This window comes from Papaver somniferum, chromosome 8, assembly GCF_003573695.1.
Source record: "Papaver somniferum cultivar HN1 chromosome 8, ASM357369v1, whole genome shotgun sequence".
Taxonomy (NCBI): Eukaryota; Viridiplantae; Streptophyta; class Magnoliopsida; order Ranunculales; family Papaveraceae; genus Papaver; species Papaver somniferum.
In genome coordinates, this window is record NC_039365.1 from 55,622,960 (window position 1) to 55,639,270 (window position 16,311).

Here is a 16,311-nt window from a genome sequence, read left to right on the forward strand (position 1 = left end):
AAGGTAATCCACATACCTGAATGGATTTCTGAAGAGCCAACTGATAAACAGAGCCTTTTTTTGTTGAGAATAAATCACCAAGGATCGCTCTTTGCACTGGAGTCGTCTGACTCTGAGAAGCAAGATATCAGTAAGCGCTGGTGTCTGCCATGGTGTAAATTCCCAGACCACCATCTTTGATAGGCAAGGTGGCTAATCGCTGCTGTAAAGGACCAAACCCTGATCCATTGACAGTAATAAGAAGCCTCAAATACTTGAGCAAGTGATTATCGAAAAGCTCAGTAGCTTGTTGAAGGGCAGCAGGATTAGTAGTACGCAATGCAAAATACAATCTAGAAACACCAGTGCAATTTCAAAGTAAAAACATCTCACTTTGAGGGTCTTTGAGTTTTTTGATGGCAGTCATAAGTTGAACAGTCTTGTTCACTCTACACGGCATCATATCACTAATAAAGTTCAAATCCAGACTCACAGGACCACCCAAGAGTTTAACACCATTAGACGGTCTACCAATATCAAGCGGGAAGACACCACCATCAAAGCTTTTGGGATCAATAGAAGGCCAAAAGACTTCCGTTTTCTTAATATTGAGATGTAAACCTCTACCTGGCCCTTCAGTTTCGATTATTCGCAGAGCCTTAGACACCTCAAGCGTATCACCAATAATGGTACCATCATCAAGGTACCATGCGTGTAAATTGAGTTTGCAACCGGAGGCAATAGACTTCACAAGAGGGTGAAGAGTCAAAGCAAACAACAAGGGACCGAGAGGGTCACCCTATTGGACTTCAAGGGCGGAAGACAAAATATATTGGTCGTAGTAGAGTTTAGCAGGTCGCATATAACAAAATTCAACCCAACGAGAAATACCTGGACAATGAAGACGAACCTCTTGGATGAGCTGAGATCTGCTCACCATGTTGAACGCATTAGATAAGTCAATAAGTAGCATTGACATCGTGTCCAAGTGACCTTGCGACTCAAGGAGACTATTTACAGCATGTAAAATACTCTCCCCTCTAGCTGAGACACCAACCCCGAATTGGTGATCACCTAGATAAGAAGTCATATCCTTCCCAACAGAGAAAGCAACCACCTTAGAAACCAATCTACGCCAAACTATGCCAACTGCAATAGGATTGAGACCACCTCCAGGCTTGAGTAACAGTGTTAGGGGCGCACTAGCTATGAACTCGCCTAACTCAGCAGCGCATTTTCCATCCAACCAAAGGTTGACAACACCTGTAATTGAAGCGAGTAAGTCATATGTAACAGCAGCCGCAACCCCACTCATCACATCAACTAAATGCTGCGCCCGTAAGCCGTCTCTCCCGCATGATGTTCCTTTAGGAAAACTCTTGATGGCTCCCAAGACAGTTCGGAAATCCACAGTAATTGGGTCCGCAGTAATATCATCGCAAGGGACAGCAGTAGAAGGAGTTGCTGGGTGTTTATCTTGCAATTCCAAAAAAGTTTGTTCATTACAAGGAGCCACACCGTTAGATGAAAGTACTCGAATCGCTGCGGCGAAATGGCCACAACTAATTTTCTTGCGATAAGCTGATAAGTAAGACGAAACCTGCTTCTTCTCATCTTTTTGTTTAGGCCCATAACGAGGGAGATGTAGCATTTTCTCAACCAAAACACGACATCCATTGGGCTCTTTCCAAACTGATAAAGCATGGTTTATGGCAGCAACTTGAAGACGCTTCCGCTTACCAAATTTTGCCTCAACAGAGTTTCTCGGCCTATAGAGTGCTAATGTACAAATAGGGAGTAATATCAGCTGCAACCAAGCATTCAAGTTAGCTGGGTTAAGGATAACTTTGTCAAGACAGAATTTCAAAGTTCTTGAAAAAGATAACCGACACTGATGAGGAATACACGTTACTGTTATGAATTGTCGCTGAAAAACAGAGTTAAGCAGCTCCATAGAAAGAAGATAGGCAGGCTCTGCTGCAACATCTCCATCATTCACCTCAAAAGCAACACAAACCATAACTTTTGAAGTATCCGAACAAACAACGCTAACCTCAGAAGATATAGCTAGCCCGTAGAAAATAAACTCAGCGTCTTCACAATTGAGTGGACCTGCGACAACATCCCCATGAATCACTCCTTTATTTCCCTTGCACGGCATCGACCAGGCATGTAGGTGCATACACCTACAACACAACCACATCCGTAAGCACCTAAGAACTTTCTCCCATGCAAGTTGAATATGCTGATGCTTGACAATCAGTTCTCTGTAGATTTCCTTGTTAGCTTTGGAAGAAAAATGTTTGTCGTGTAAATGCCGGATGATAGATCCCTTGGCATACCCTCTACCCTTTACCCCATCTGGACAACCATGAAAGCTCTTGAATGGGCAATGGCATAAACTGTCACCGTTATTAGCTTCTATAGGGGCCGGAGGTGAAGAAGAAGAGGGAAGAGAAGGCGGGGGAAGTGATGTTGTCAACCGGTTGCGGGAAGAAGCTCTAATCGATCTATCCATGAAGATTGCAGCGAAACCATAAAAATAAAATGGGAAAAACAAACCCTAAAAGTAAAAGAAGAATGACGGAGTCGTCTGAGAAAAACGAGAAACGGAAAGCCAAAAAAGTGAAAATCGTGGAACGAAATCAAAAGGATAACAAAACCAAAATCAAATCTAGCAGCAACCATGATGAATTCGTCGAACAAAAATGGCTTCCAGTCACCAAAGAAGTCGCCGGAGAGGAAAGAGAAACATGTCGCCAAAAACTTTATGATATAATTTACTTTATTTTGTTTGTTTTCATTTTTTATTTACTTTATTTTGTTGCATCTTACAAAAAAAAAAGAGAAAAAAATATATTCATTGCATCATATTTTTGGTTTGTTTAGTTCGTTTTTGGTTTTGTATTCATTCAATGAATCCAATGGAAGAAGAATTATCCATAATAAAGTTTCAAGCAACAAGGAATTAGAGGAAAGAATCACATTGTCAAGATTTTACGAAGTTCAAGATTTCATCATCAAGAGTTGAAGACCGAATACGAAGATGAAGACAAGGATTGAAGACCGGAGACGTTTCTATGGATGCTGTGAGAGTGGTGCTAACTGCACGTCGAACGGATGACGAGGTAAGTAAGCATATTTCCACCTTCGTTAAGTGGTTGATTTCCTTTCTTAGAGATCGTCAGAAAAAAGGGTTTTCAAAATGAATAAAAGATGTGGGTTTTCAAAACATTTCGGAGGGTTTTGCCTTCATACCATTCAACGTGTCGCAGGATTCTCTGTTCACTCTTACCAGGACACATGTGTGACCCATAAAAAAGCTGTTTATTATTGAGAGCAACTTCATAAAACCCTTTCTTGTGAGGCAGAGTCGAGACTTCTGATCACTCTGAACCCGAATTTCTTTCGAGAAAGGATGGTTATTTCTCTTTCAACTTTTAAGGATGAGATTGTGTTCATTTATGTGTCTAACTTCTTATGACTAGTGCGCATAATCTTTATGTCTTCTTAGCGCGTTAGATGCTATCATTACGGAGAACTTGTAAGTTGGAAAAGTAGGTTTTGTAAGTATATCTCTAGTAAACCTTCACGAGACTAAAACTCGTCCACTAGGGACACCTAGGGGTTCAAAGGCTTGTTATACGTGCTAAGTGTGACCGTAGCCTCGACGACACGGAGTTGTATGTATGTTTTAGAATTAGTTTTGTTTGATTTGCTCGAGGACTAGCAAAGTCTAAGTGTGGGGGAATTTCATAGGTGTTTAAAACGCCTACTTTTATATTTAGTATTTATGCTTTCTTTGCTACTTTTCTTGTAGTTTATGTATCTTATGTTTGCTTTTGAGTTATTAGGTGCAATTAGGGCTGCACAAGACCCGCCCACCAAACCCAAACCCACCCGTACCCGCTAAACCCGTGGGTTTTTAGTCCATACGCGCCCGTTGTGGGTGCGGGGTTGGTTATGAAAAAAACCTGATGTCTGTGGGTGCGAGGTTGGTTTAAGCTACTACCCGCCCATACCCGCCCATAAAACCCGCAGATTATATACCATTAGATTAAATTAATCCTATCCATCCATTATGAAACCCTAATACTAGTAGATAGGATAACTGATAACCCTCATTCACTTTCTACACTCTTGTCTATGTTCGGCCTCTCCTCTTCTTCCTCCTCAGTTCTTCTTCTTCACCTACAAACGACAATTACCAGAAATCTTCACCAGAAATCAACAACCACAACTTCGAATCTTCACCAGAAGTCGAAAACAATCGAAAAATCAACAGATTCAACACTTAATCTTCATCTGTGAACTTAAGTAAAACATGTGTGTGTGTGTGAATGAGTATTGAATTATAAAGCGGGTCTAAGCGGGTTTAAACCCATACCCGCCCAACCCGCAGCGGGCGGATAACAAAACCCGCCCGCTGTTTGTGGGTGCGGGGTTGGTTTTGAAAAAAAAAACCCCGCAATCTATGGGTGCGAGGTTGGTTTGATCTTATACCCGCCCATACCCGCCCATGTGCAACCCTAGGTGCAATGGAGTCATTTGGAGCAAAAGAAGGAAGAAATTAGCCATTTGGAGTGATAAAGACGAAAAGGTCAATTCACATGCGATATTTAAAGCATACTAGGTTGCGCAAGAGGAGTTACACAGGAAATTGAGCTGTCAGCCTCTTAGAACTGACAGTTGAACTGAGAATTAGGCTGTCGGTTTTCTGAAACTGACAAGCATGTTTGAGCTGGTTGGCCCTTAACCACCACAGCTTGGTGCCAGTATAAGTTGTTATCATTACCCAACCCTAAAATCAAGAGAAATGTCTTCTCATTACCGTTCCCATCTAAAATTCAGAGAAGAGAGAGAAACTAGTTATGGCTGCTGATGAAAAAGAGATCGATGGGTTTGTTGCTGGTGAAGCTGATGCTGCTGGAATTTGTGAATCTGTCAAGGATTTGTCACTACAGCTGCTACGGATCGGGAATGAAATGGAGATCGACAAGGAAGAATTGTTAATGGGTTTGTTGGTTGATTCAAGGGAAGAAAATGAAGGAAATCCGATGGGGTTGAGCTTGAATTCAGAGGAAGAAGATTAATTGAAGTTGAGGAAATGAAGAATTGAATCTGAGAATCCAGAAAATGAATCTGGCATGCTATGGAGGATTCAACAAAGAAGAACTGAGTTTGCCATTGGGTTTGAGTTAGATTTCGAATTGGCGGTGGTAATTAGATTGAATTTTGTGATTCAGAAGTTAGGATTTCTGCTGATTAATGAATAGAAGAACATCTGTTGCTGTTGGTTCAAATCTGGAATGAAGAACTGGTCAGATGGAATTGAAGTGATGCTGGGAATAGTTGCAAGCTGGTGATAATGGAAGAGTGGTAAAGTTAATGTTCGCTGTAAGTGGTACTGAGAGTGGAAAATCTTGAAGCTGGTGGAGGTTAAAATGAAGCATTGAGCTGGGGCGCTGTTACTGAGATGGATTACAGTGGCAACAATCCAAGAACAAGGGACTGAAGTGCAATGGCTAGAAGAATGTTAGGCAAACGCTGGTGGCAGTGAATTGCAGGGATTTGAGTTTGGCAGGATAAAGTGCTGCTGAGCAGGAATGGGTTAGTAGTTGGTACTGAGATGTCACTGAAGCTGCAACAGACTGAAATTGAGCTGGTGCAACTAGTTATGAAGCTACAGAAGTACGAAGCTACACAAGTGTTGATGTTATGGGTTACAGCTGAGCTAAGGTTAAGGGAATGGCATTGCAGATGGTATTTGGCAGAAGTGAAGTCAGAGAAAGAGCGGAGTCGTGAGTCTCTGGTGATGATGTATGCTACTGCAAGTGGTGGTCAGAATGGAGCTTAAGAAATTGCAGCTGAGAAGAAAATGGTGCTGTATGTTATTGGTGGTTTGAGACATGAAGATAAGAAAATGGGTGATGGATTGGGCGAGATTGCAGCAAGGAATGGAGTAATGGGAGTTGAGCTGCAATTTACCAGCTGAATGATGTGCTGCTGGTGATGATGCTTGTCTTTGTTTTGGCAGTAAACAGCAGCTGAGACTAGTGGTAGTGAAGTACAGGGAATATGCTAGCATTTTGCTGTGGCAGTGAACTGAGATGGAGTCGCAGGTGGTGCTTGAATGGTTCTGGTGATATAATGAAGTGGTGCAGTTTAGTTGCAGTTGCAGGATGTGAAGCTGTGATGCTGTTGATGGTTCTCTGATAAGCCACAGATGGTATGCTGGCCAAGAGTTTTGTGAGAATGTGCAGCTGCAGAAAATGGATACAGAAGGTGAAGAGATTTAAGGGTTTGGTGGATATGGAATTTCAGTTCAAGGTTGCGGAAGATGCAGGTGATGGCAGTGTGCAGGAAATGGGAGTTATTGCCATTGATTTGTTGTGGTTCAGTGATTGAAGAATTGTCCAGAAAGGGGATGAAGAAACCAAGTTATCTGCCAAGCTCTTGTTGCAGGTGGAGTTGATGCTGATGCATTAATTGTGAATTGCTTGAATGAAGAAATGTGTATGAATGTTGGTTGCAATGCAGGGAAGGAGAGAGTTATGGATAGATAGATTCTGGTGATGCTATGTGCTGAATGGCTTGTCAGTCCCACGAGACTGACAGGCAAAGTAAATTCTTAATGGGCCATGGGCTATTTTTGGGCTGTTAGAGGTTGGGTGGCAGAATTTGAGAACTATTTGGGCTTAATCCAGACTTGGAGACCGTGGGGATTTCCGAAAGACAGACTATTTAGGGGCAGAAACAACACAATGATAAGGGGATCTTTTTATCTCTTCTTCTAGTTTTTGTTCTAGGGTTTAGAAACATGATAGGTTCTCTCTTCCTTATTGTTATAAACTCCTATGTCATGAACATGAGTTAATTTTATTTTAGTTAAGAAATAAGTTGGATTTCCAAACAGTTCAATAAATTAGTTTTGTCTCCATACTTATCGTTTATGATTCACTGGTGAAATTGTTACATGATTTGAATACTTGTTTGGTTGAGTCTAGAATCAACTGAATGTGTTTTCATCTCTATTGCTAGATTAGGATTTATTATACGCAAAAGTGATAGATTCCTGATTACAGGTAGCATAATTGTGATTATTGCTTGTAGTGATACATCCTAGTAATCACAAGTGAGTCATAACCTTTGTTAAATCGGGTTAGTGCTTTTACATGTTCGATTGTTTTGATTGGCCTGATTTCATAGAACTTAATGCATCTAGGGAATTAAACTTGATTAGTGCTTTACACGTTAGGTTGTTCTATTAGATAGAATTCATTTTCGCATCTTTTAATGTGATTGTTGATGACAAAAGTAAATTAGCGGGATATTCTTGCGATCAAGGTATCTTAGGGCCTTTGATAAAAGTTGAGATTAAAATATCAATTCTAGTTATTGTGTCGAGAACATGTTTGTGATTGAAGACGAAAACCTTAACCAATATCTTCATATTTTGATTTGTGTGCTTTATTTATTTCCTTGCTTTTAGTTTAATTTCCTTTACATAAAAATCAAAAAAACCCCTTGTTATATTCAGGAAACCGAAACATTTTGACAACCAAGACCTCTCTGTGGGAACGATCATTTCTTTCCCTTGCTTCATTATATATTTTGAGTAGTAAGAAAGTGTAATTATTTTTGACGCCTACGACAGCGATCATTGTTATATTGCTAGTATTGAGTTATGAGATAAGTAATCATCGATTGACTCTCTACACAAGTAGACATCGCGAGACCTTACATAGGGATTCTGTGGAGCAATTGCGAGTGAAGATAACATCAGCAAGTGGATCTTGATCTAAGAGTTCAACTACTGGGATCAGCCTAAATTCACAAATCTTAAAGCGTTCGATTGGATTACACCTTGAGTGATCTACTACTTGGTGGTTCGTTGAATAAAATCTTGTAGTCGAGAACTTCCGTATCCAGTGATAGAAGGAGTTTTGAGGATAACGCTGATCTAGCTGTTTTTCTACGGTTGGTGATGAATGGTTCTAACGAAAGATAGATAAGTATTCTAATCCGGTTAACGCTTGGTAACGGTAAAGGATTCCTTGATCATCCCTTTTCTTTATTTGTTTCATTACTTTAATTCAACAATCCCCCTTTGTCTTTTTTTATTTTGCTGAACTAAATAACGTATCAATTACACAGCTCTCCGTGGGAACGATCTCTTACTACCGTTATATTACCAGTTAATTAGTGGGAAATATCTTGATTAATTTGTTGTGGTTACGACAGGGATCAAATTTTAGCGCCGCTACCGGGGAGCAGTTGCTAATTGATTTGTTATTTGTGTAGCTTGTTTTTACTTTTTTTTTTTTCAATTTTCTCTATCTTGTGAGTCGTCAAGTTTCCTTACGGAAATAACATGTATGAAGCACAAGATCAATCACATTATAGTGGTAATGAATATGATTTTCAATCTCAAAGTTATGACAGCTACCATCCATCCTATGGCTATAATCAAAACCAATCTTTTGGCTATGATCAATATCCTACGGAAGTTTATGGATACTCTCATGCATATCGACAACCTTATGACGGGTATGTAAGTGAGGAACCACAAGGATGGGAGGGTAGTTATGCTACTGATCAACAATTTTATAGTCTTGCAATTCTATCAAAAAGTTGCAAGAAGAAACTGAACAATTTCGACGATCCAATGTTGAATCAAACCAAGAACTTCAAAGGGATATGGAAAAATTTAACCTACAAATGGCTCAACTCAGAGAGACAAGGAATGATGATATTTCTATGGACGACAACAAATCTTTTGGAGATGAGCAACCTTTGGAGATTCCGTATAACGGTAATGAAGTTATTCCAGCTCCGGATCGTAATAATGATCATTCGTATATTCAAAAGGAGGAGCCTTGGTATGACCGAACCATCGTTATGAACGGTGTAACATACTTGAATGCATATCAACGTCACAATGAATATCCAGATTACAATGTTTTTAGCCTGGTTGATTTGCAAGAAGTAGACCCAATCATTCCCTCGATTGAGACTTGTGAAGAATACCCAAAGATTTATACGGAGGAAGAATTCATAAGGACGGAATTTGATTCGGATGATGAAAGTGTTGAAGAGATAGAGATTGAGAATGAAACCAAATTGATTGAATTCGTGGAAGACCCAATTGAGCTTGTCAAAGAATATAATGACACTGAGAATTCGGTTGAAGCAACAATTAAGAGTTCGATAGAGGATCACGATATACTTGAGGTAAATAATTCAATGAAGTTAATTAAAGATGAGGATCTCGAACAAGGTTTGTCTAATCCTTTGCATAATTTTATATCTATTGATCATTTCCATCCAATTGAAGTAGATTCTCAAAGATTTTTTAACCCAAATTTTAGGAAAATACCTCACTTAGGATTGGAGTTATGTGCTTCCAAAGTTTTAACGGATCATTTTGCTTCTAAGTATCCACCACCTGATGTGTTTGTTCTAGAATTGTGCAGGTTCACCAAGCTGAGGAACCTTTTGAAGTTTCTGAATTCTATGTTCTTTATCCACTTTCGAGTGTGGAAAGGACTAAGTGTGGAGGAAACTTCAATAAAGTGATAACTATTTGGGCTTAACCCAGACTTGGAGACCGTGGGGATTTCTGAAAGACAGACTATTTAGGGGCAGAAACAACACAATGATAAGGGGATCTTTTTATCTCTTCTTCTAGTTTTTGTTCTAGGGTTTAGAAACATGATAGGTTCTCTCTTCCTTCTTGTTATAAACTCCTATGTCATGAACATGAGTTAATTTTATTTTAGTTAAGGAATAAGTTGGATTTCCAAACATGGATTGTGTTCAATAAATTAGTTTTGTCTCCATACTTATCGTTTATGATTCACTGATGAAATTGTTACATGATTTGAATACTTGTTTGGTTGTGTCTAGAATCAATTGAATGTGTTTTCATCTCTATTGCTAGATTAGGATTTATTATACGCAAAAGTGAAAGATTCCTGATTACAAGTAGCATAATTGTGATTATTGCTTGTAGTGATACATCCTAGTAATCACAAGTGAGTCATAACCTTTGTTAAATCGGGTTAGTGCTTTTACACGTTCGATTGTTTTGATTGGCCTGATTTCATAGAACTTAATGCATCTAGGGAATTAAACTTGATTAGTGCTTTTACACGTTAGGTTGTTCTCTTAGATAGAATTCATTTTCGCATCTTTTAATGTGTTTGTTGATGACAAATGGAAATTAGCGGGATATTCTTGCGATCAAGGTATCTTAGGGCCTTTGATAAAAGTTGAGATTAAAATATCAATTCTAGTTATTGTGTCGAGAACATGTTTGTGATTGAAGACGAAAACCTTAACCAATATCTTCATATTTTGATTTGTGTGCTTTATTTATTTCCTTGCTTTTAGTTTAATTTCCTTTACATAAAAATCATAAAACCCCCTTGTTATATTCAGGAAACCTAAACATTTTGACAACCAAGACCTCTCTGTGGGAACGATCATTTCTTGCCCTTGCTTCATTATATATTTTGAGTAGTAAGAAAGTGTAATTATTTTTGACGCCTACGACAGTGATCATTGTTCTATTGCTAGTATTGAGTTATGAGATAAGTAATCATCGATTGACTCTCTACACAAGTATACATCGCGAGACCTTACAGAGGGATTCTGTGGAGCAATTGCGAGTGAAGATAACATCAGCAAGTGGATCTTGATCTAAGAGTTCAACTACTGGGATCAGACTAAATTCACAAATCTTAAAGCGTTCGATTGGATTACACCTTGAGTGATCTACTACCTGGTGGTTCGTTGAATAAAATATTGTAGTCGAGAACTTCCGTATCCAGTGATAGAAGGAGTTTTGAGGATAACGCTGATCTAGCTGTTTTTCTACGGTTGGTGATGAATGGTTCTAACGAAAGATAGATAAGTATTCTAATCCGATTAACGCTTGGTAACGGCGAAGGATTCCTTGATCATCCCTTTTCTTTATTTGTTTCATTACTTTAATTCAACAATCCCCCTTTGTCTTTTTTTATTTTGCTGAACTAAATAACGTATCAATTACACAGCTCTCCGTGGGAACGATCTCTTACTACCGCTATATTACCAGTTAATTAGTGGGAAATATCTTGATTAATTTGTTTTGGTTACGACAGGCATCAAATTTTGGCGCCGCTACCATGGAGCAGTGGCTAATTGATTTGTTATTTGTTTAGCTTTTTTTTTTTTTTTTTTTTGATTTTCTCTATCTTGTGAGTCGTCATGTTTCCTTACGAAAAAACATGTATGAAGCACAAGATCAATCACATTATAGTGGTAATGAATATGATTTTCAATCTCAAAGTTATGACAACTACCAGCCATCCTATGGTATAATCAAAACCAATCTTTTGGCTATGATCAATATCCTACGGAAATTTATGGATACTCTCATGCATATCGACAACCTTATGACGGGTATGTAAGTGAGGAACCACAAGGATGGGAGGATAGTTATGCTACTGATCAACAATTTTATAGTCTTGCAATTCTACCAAAAGTTTGCAAGAAGAAACTGAACAATTTTCGACGATCCAATGTTGAATCAAACCAAGAACTTCAAAGGATATGGAAAAATTTAACCTACAATGGCTAACTTAAGAGGACAAGGAATGATGATATTTCTATGGACGACAACAATTTTTTTTGAGATGAGCAACCTTTGGAGATTCCGTATAACGGTAATGAAGTTATTCCAGCTCCGGATCGTAATAATGATCATTCGTATATTCAAAAGGAGGAGCCTTGGTATGACCGAACCATCGTTATGAACGGTGTAACATACTCGAATGCATATCAACGTCACAATGAATATCCAGATTACAATATTTTTAGCCTGGTTGATTTGCAAGAAGTAGACCCAATCATTCCCTCGATTGAGACTTGTGAAGAATACCCAAAGATTTATACGGAGGAAGAGTTCATAAGGACGGAATTTGATTCCAATGATGAAAGTGTTGAAGAGATAGAGATTAAGAATGAAACCAAATTGATTGAATTCATGGAAGACCCAATTGAGCTTGTCAAAGAATATAATGACACTGAGAATTCGGTTGAAGCAACAATTAAAAGTTCGATAGAGGACCACGATATACTTGAGGTAAATAATTCAATGAAGTTAATTAAAGAAGAGGATCTCGAACAAGGTTTGTCTAATCCTTTGCATAATTTTATATCTATTGATCATTTCCATCCAATTGAAGTAGATTCTCAAAGAGTTTTTAACCCAACCTTTAGGAAAATACCTCACTTAGGATTGGAGTTATGTGCTTCCAAAGTTTTAACGGATCATTTTGCTTCTAAGTATCCACCACCTGATGTGTTTGATTCTCGAATTGTGCAGGTTCACCAAGCTGAGGAACCTTTTGAAGTTTCTAAATTCTATGTTCTTTATCCACTTTCGAGTGTGGAAAGGACTAAGTGTGGGGAAACTTCAATAAAGTGATAACTATTTGGGCTTAACCCAGACTTGGAGACCGTGGGGATTTCCTAAAGACACACTATTTAGGGGCAGAAACAACACAATGATAAGGGGATCTTTTTATCTCTTCTTCTAGTTTTTGTTCTAGGGTTTAGAAACATGATAGGTTCTCTCTTCCTTCTTGTTATAAACTCCTATGTCATGAACATGAGTTAATTTTATTTTAGTTAAGGAATAAGTTGGATTTCCAAACATGGATTGTGTTCAATAAATTAGTTTTGTCTCCATACTTATCGTTTATGATTCACTGATGAAATTGTTACATGATTTGAATACTTGTTTGGTTGTGTCTAGAATCAATTGAATGTGTTTTCATCTCTATTGCTAGATTAGGATTTATTATACGCAAAAGTGAAAGATTCCTGATTACAAGTAGCATAATTGTGATTATTGCTTGTAGTGATACATCCTAGTAATCACAAGTGAGTCATAACCTTTGTTAAATCGGGTTAGTGCTTTTACACGTTCGATTGTTTTGATTGGCCTGATTTCATAGAACTTAATGCATCTAGGGAATTAAACTTGATTAGTGCTTTTACACGTTAGGTTGTTATCTTAGATAGAATTCATTTTCGCATCTTTTAATGTGTTTGTTGATGACAAATGGAAATTAGCGGGATATTCTTGCGATCAAGGTATCTTAGGGCCTTTGATAAAAGTTGAGATTAAAATATCAATTCTAGTTATTGTGTCGAGAACATGTTTGTGATTGAAGACGACAACCTTAACCAATATCTTCATATTTTGATTTGTGTGCTTTATTTATTTCCTTGCTTTTAGTTTAATTTCCTTTACATAAAAATCAGAAAACCCCCTTGTTATATTCAGGAAACCTAAACATTTTGACAACCAAGACCTCTCTGTGGGAACGATCCTTTCTTGCCCTTGCTTCATTATATATTTTGAGTAGTAAGAAAGTGTAATTATTTTTGACGCCTACGACAGCGATCATTGTTCTATTGCTAGTATTGAGTTATGAGATAAGTAATCATCGATTGACTCTCTACACAAGTATACATCGCGAGACCTTACAGAGGGATTCTGTGGAGCAATTGCGAGTGAAGATAACATCAGCAAGTGGATCTTGATCTAAGAGTTCAACTACTGGGATCAGACTAAATTCACAAATCTTAAAGCGTTCGATTGGATTACACCTTGAGTGATCTACTACCTGGTGGTTCGTTGAATAAAATATTGTAGTCGAGAACTTTCGTATCCAGTGATAGAAGGAGTTTTGAGGATAACGCTGATCTAGCTGTTTTTCTACGGTTGGTGATGAATGGTTCTAACGAAAGATAGATAAGTATTCTAATCCGATTAACGCTTGGTAACGGCGAAGGATTCCTTGATCATCCCTTTTCTTTATTTGTTTCATTACTTTAATTCAACAATCCCCCTTTGTCTTTTTTTATTTTGCTGAACTAAATAACGTATCAATTACACAGCTCTCCGTGGGAACGATCTCTTACTACCGCTATATTACCAGTTAATTAGTGGGAAATATCTTGATTAATTTGTTGTGGTTACGACAGGCATCAAATTTTGGCGCCGCTACCGTGGAGCAGTTGCTAATTGATTTGTTATTTGTTTAGCTTGTTTTTTTTATTTTTTTTGTTTTGATTTTCTCTATCTTGTGAGTCGTCATGTTTCCTTACGAAAATAACATGTATGAAGCACAAGATCAATCACATTATAGTGGTAATGAATATGATTTTCAATCTCAAAGTTATGACAACTACCAGCCATCCTATGGTTATAATCAAAACCAATCTTTTGGCTATGATCAATATCCTACGGAAATTTATGGATACTCTCATGCATATCGACAACCTTATGACGGGTATGTAAGTGAGGAACCACAAGGATGGGAGGATAGTTATGCTACTGATCAACAATTTTATAGTCTTGCAATTCTATCAAAAAGTTGCAAGAAGAAACTGAACAATTTCGACGATCCAATGTTGAATCAAACCAAGAACTTCAAAGGGATATGGAAAATTTTAACCTACAAATGGCTCAACTCAGAGAGACAAGGAATGATGATATTTCTATGGACGACAACAATTTTTTTTGGAGATGAGCAACCTTTGGAGATTCCGTATAACGGTAATGAAGTTATTCCAGCTCCGGATCGTAATAATGATCATTCGTATATTCAAAAGGAGGAGCCTTGGTATGACCGAACCATCGTTATGAACGGTGTAACATACTCGAATGCATATCAACGTCACAATGAATATCCAGATTACAATGTTTTTAGCCTGGTTGATTTGCAAGAAGTAGACCCAATCATTCCCTCGATTGAGACTTGTGAAGAATACCCAAATATTTATACGGAGGAAGAGTTCATAAGGACGGAATTTGATTCCAATGATGAAAGTGTTGAAGAGATAGAGATTGAGAATGAAACCAAATTGATTGAATTCATGGAAGACCCAATTGAGCTTGTCAAAGAATATAATGACACTGAGAATTCGGTTGAAGCAACAATTAAGAGTTCGATAGAGGACCACGATATACTTGAGGTAAATAATTCAATGAAGTTAATTAAAGAAGAGGATCTCGAACAGGGTTTGTCTAATCCTTTGCATAATTTTATATCTATTGATCATTTCCATCCAATTGAAGTAGATTCTCAAAGAGTTTTTAACCCAACCTTTCGGAAAATACCTCACTTAGGATTGGAGTTATGTGCTTCCAAAGTTTTAACGGATCATTTTGCTTCTAAGTATCCACCACCTGATGTGTTTGATTATAGAATTGTGCAGGTTCACCAAGCTGAGGAACCTTTTGAAGTTTCTGAATTCTATGTTCTTTATCCACTTTCGAGTGTGGAAAGGACTAAGTGTGGGGAAAACTTCAATAAAGTGATAACTTCTTTATTTATTTCTTATGCTAATCATTGTGTGAATTTGTTATTTGAATTGCAGATTGTTGTCTGGGAAGACTACCATATTTTCAGATTATTGGCTTATAGACGCTAACAAGAGGGTCAGGCTGAGGACGTTAAACTAAGCACTGAATGGGAGGAAAACCGTAAGTTTTGTATTTTCTATCCTTTTTGTTTTTAGTTTTCTTCGTTTTGCATATCATATTAGGATTTCCCACCTTGAATTTACTTTGGAAGAGTCAATTACATTGAGCACAATGTAAAGTTTAAGTGTGGGGGAGTGCTTGGATATTTTGCATATAGAGTTTTTCAAAACTTTTTCATAAAACCTCCAATTTGTAGAGATTTTAGAGTCACTATCATACTTCTAGGTATGTTTACATAGAGAATTCTGACCGACATAACTGAACTTGGAAGTGTTAGGGAACTGCGTTGGATTTCTTTCTTGTTAGAGTGTTAAATAATGGATGTAATCATGCCGTTGATGCAAATGAGGTGCAGAGGGAAATGCATTATTAGAGTTGCTGATCAATTATTAGTGGAGACTACCTATTTTCATATCAACAGAGGGACCATACCAGTTTTCTTTATATATGACTAAAGAGCTTTCTTTTGAGTGTGTGTCACCGTATGTTAATTCCGGGTAGAATGGTGAGCTACCCAACCTCCCACCAATAAAAGCACTGCTCTTTGATCTCTTGAGTGCTAATTTTGTCAATCATGAGGGTGACGACTATAGATGAAAACCACCTTCTTGTAGTTTGATTTGCAGTTAGCACCATTCTCTCTCTCGCCAACAATAGGTCCATAGAAACACCATTATCATCAACACGCGGAGAGAAATCAAAATCTACAAGTAAAGTTGAAGACGTTTGAGGTTTACAAGCAACAATACAAGGAAGAGAAAAATTTCATATCCAAGTAAAGCAAC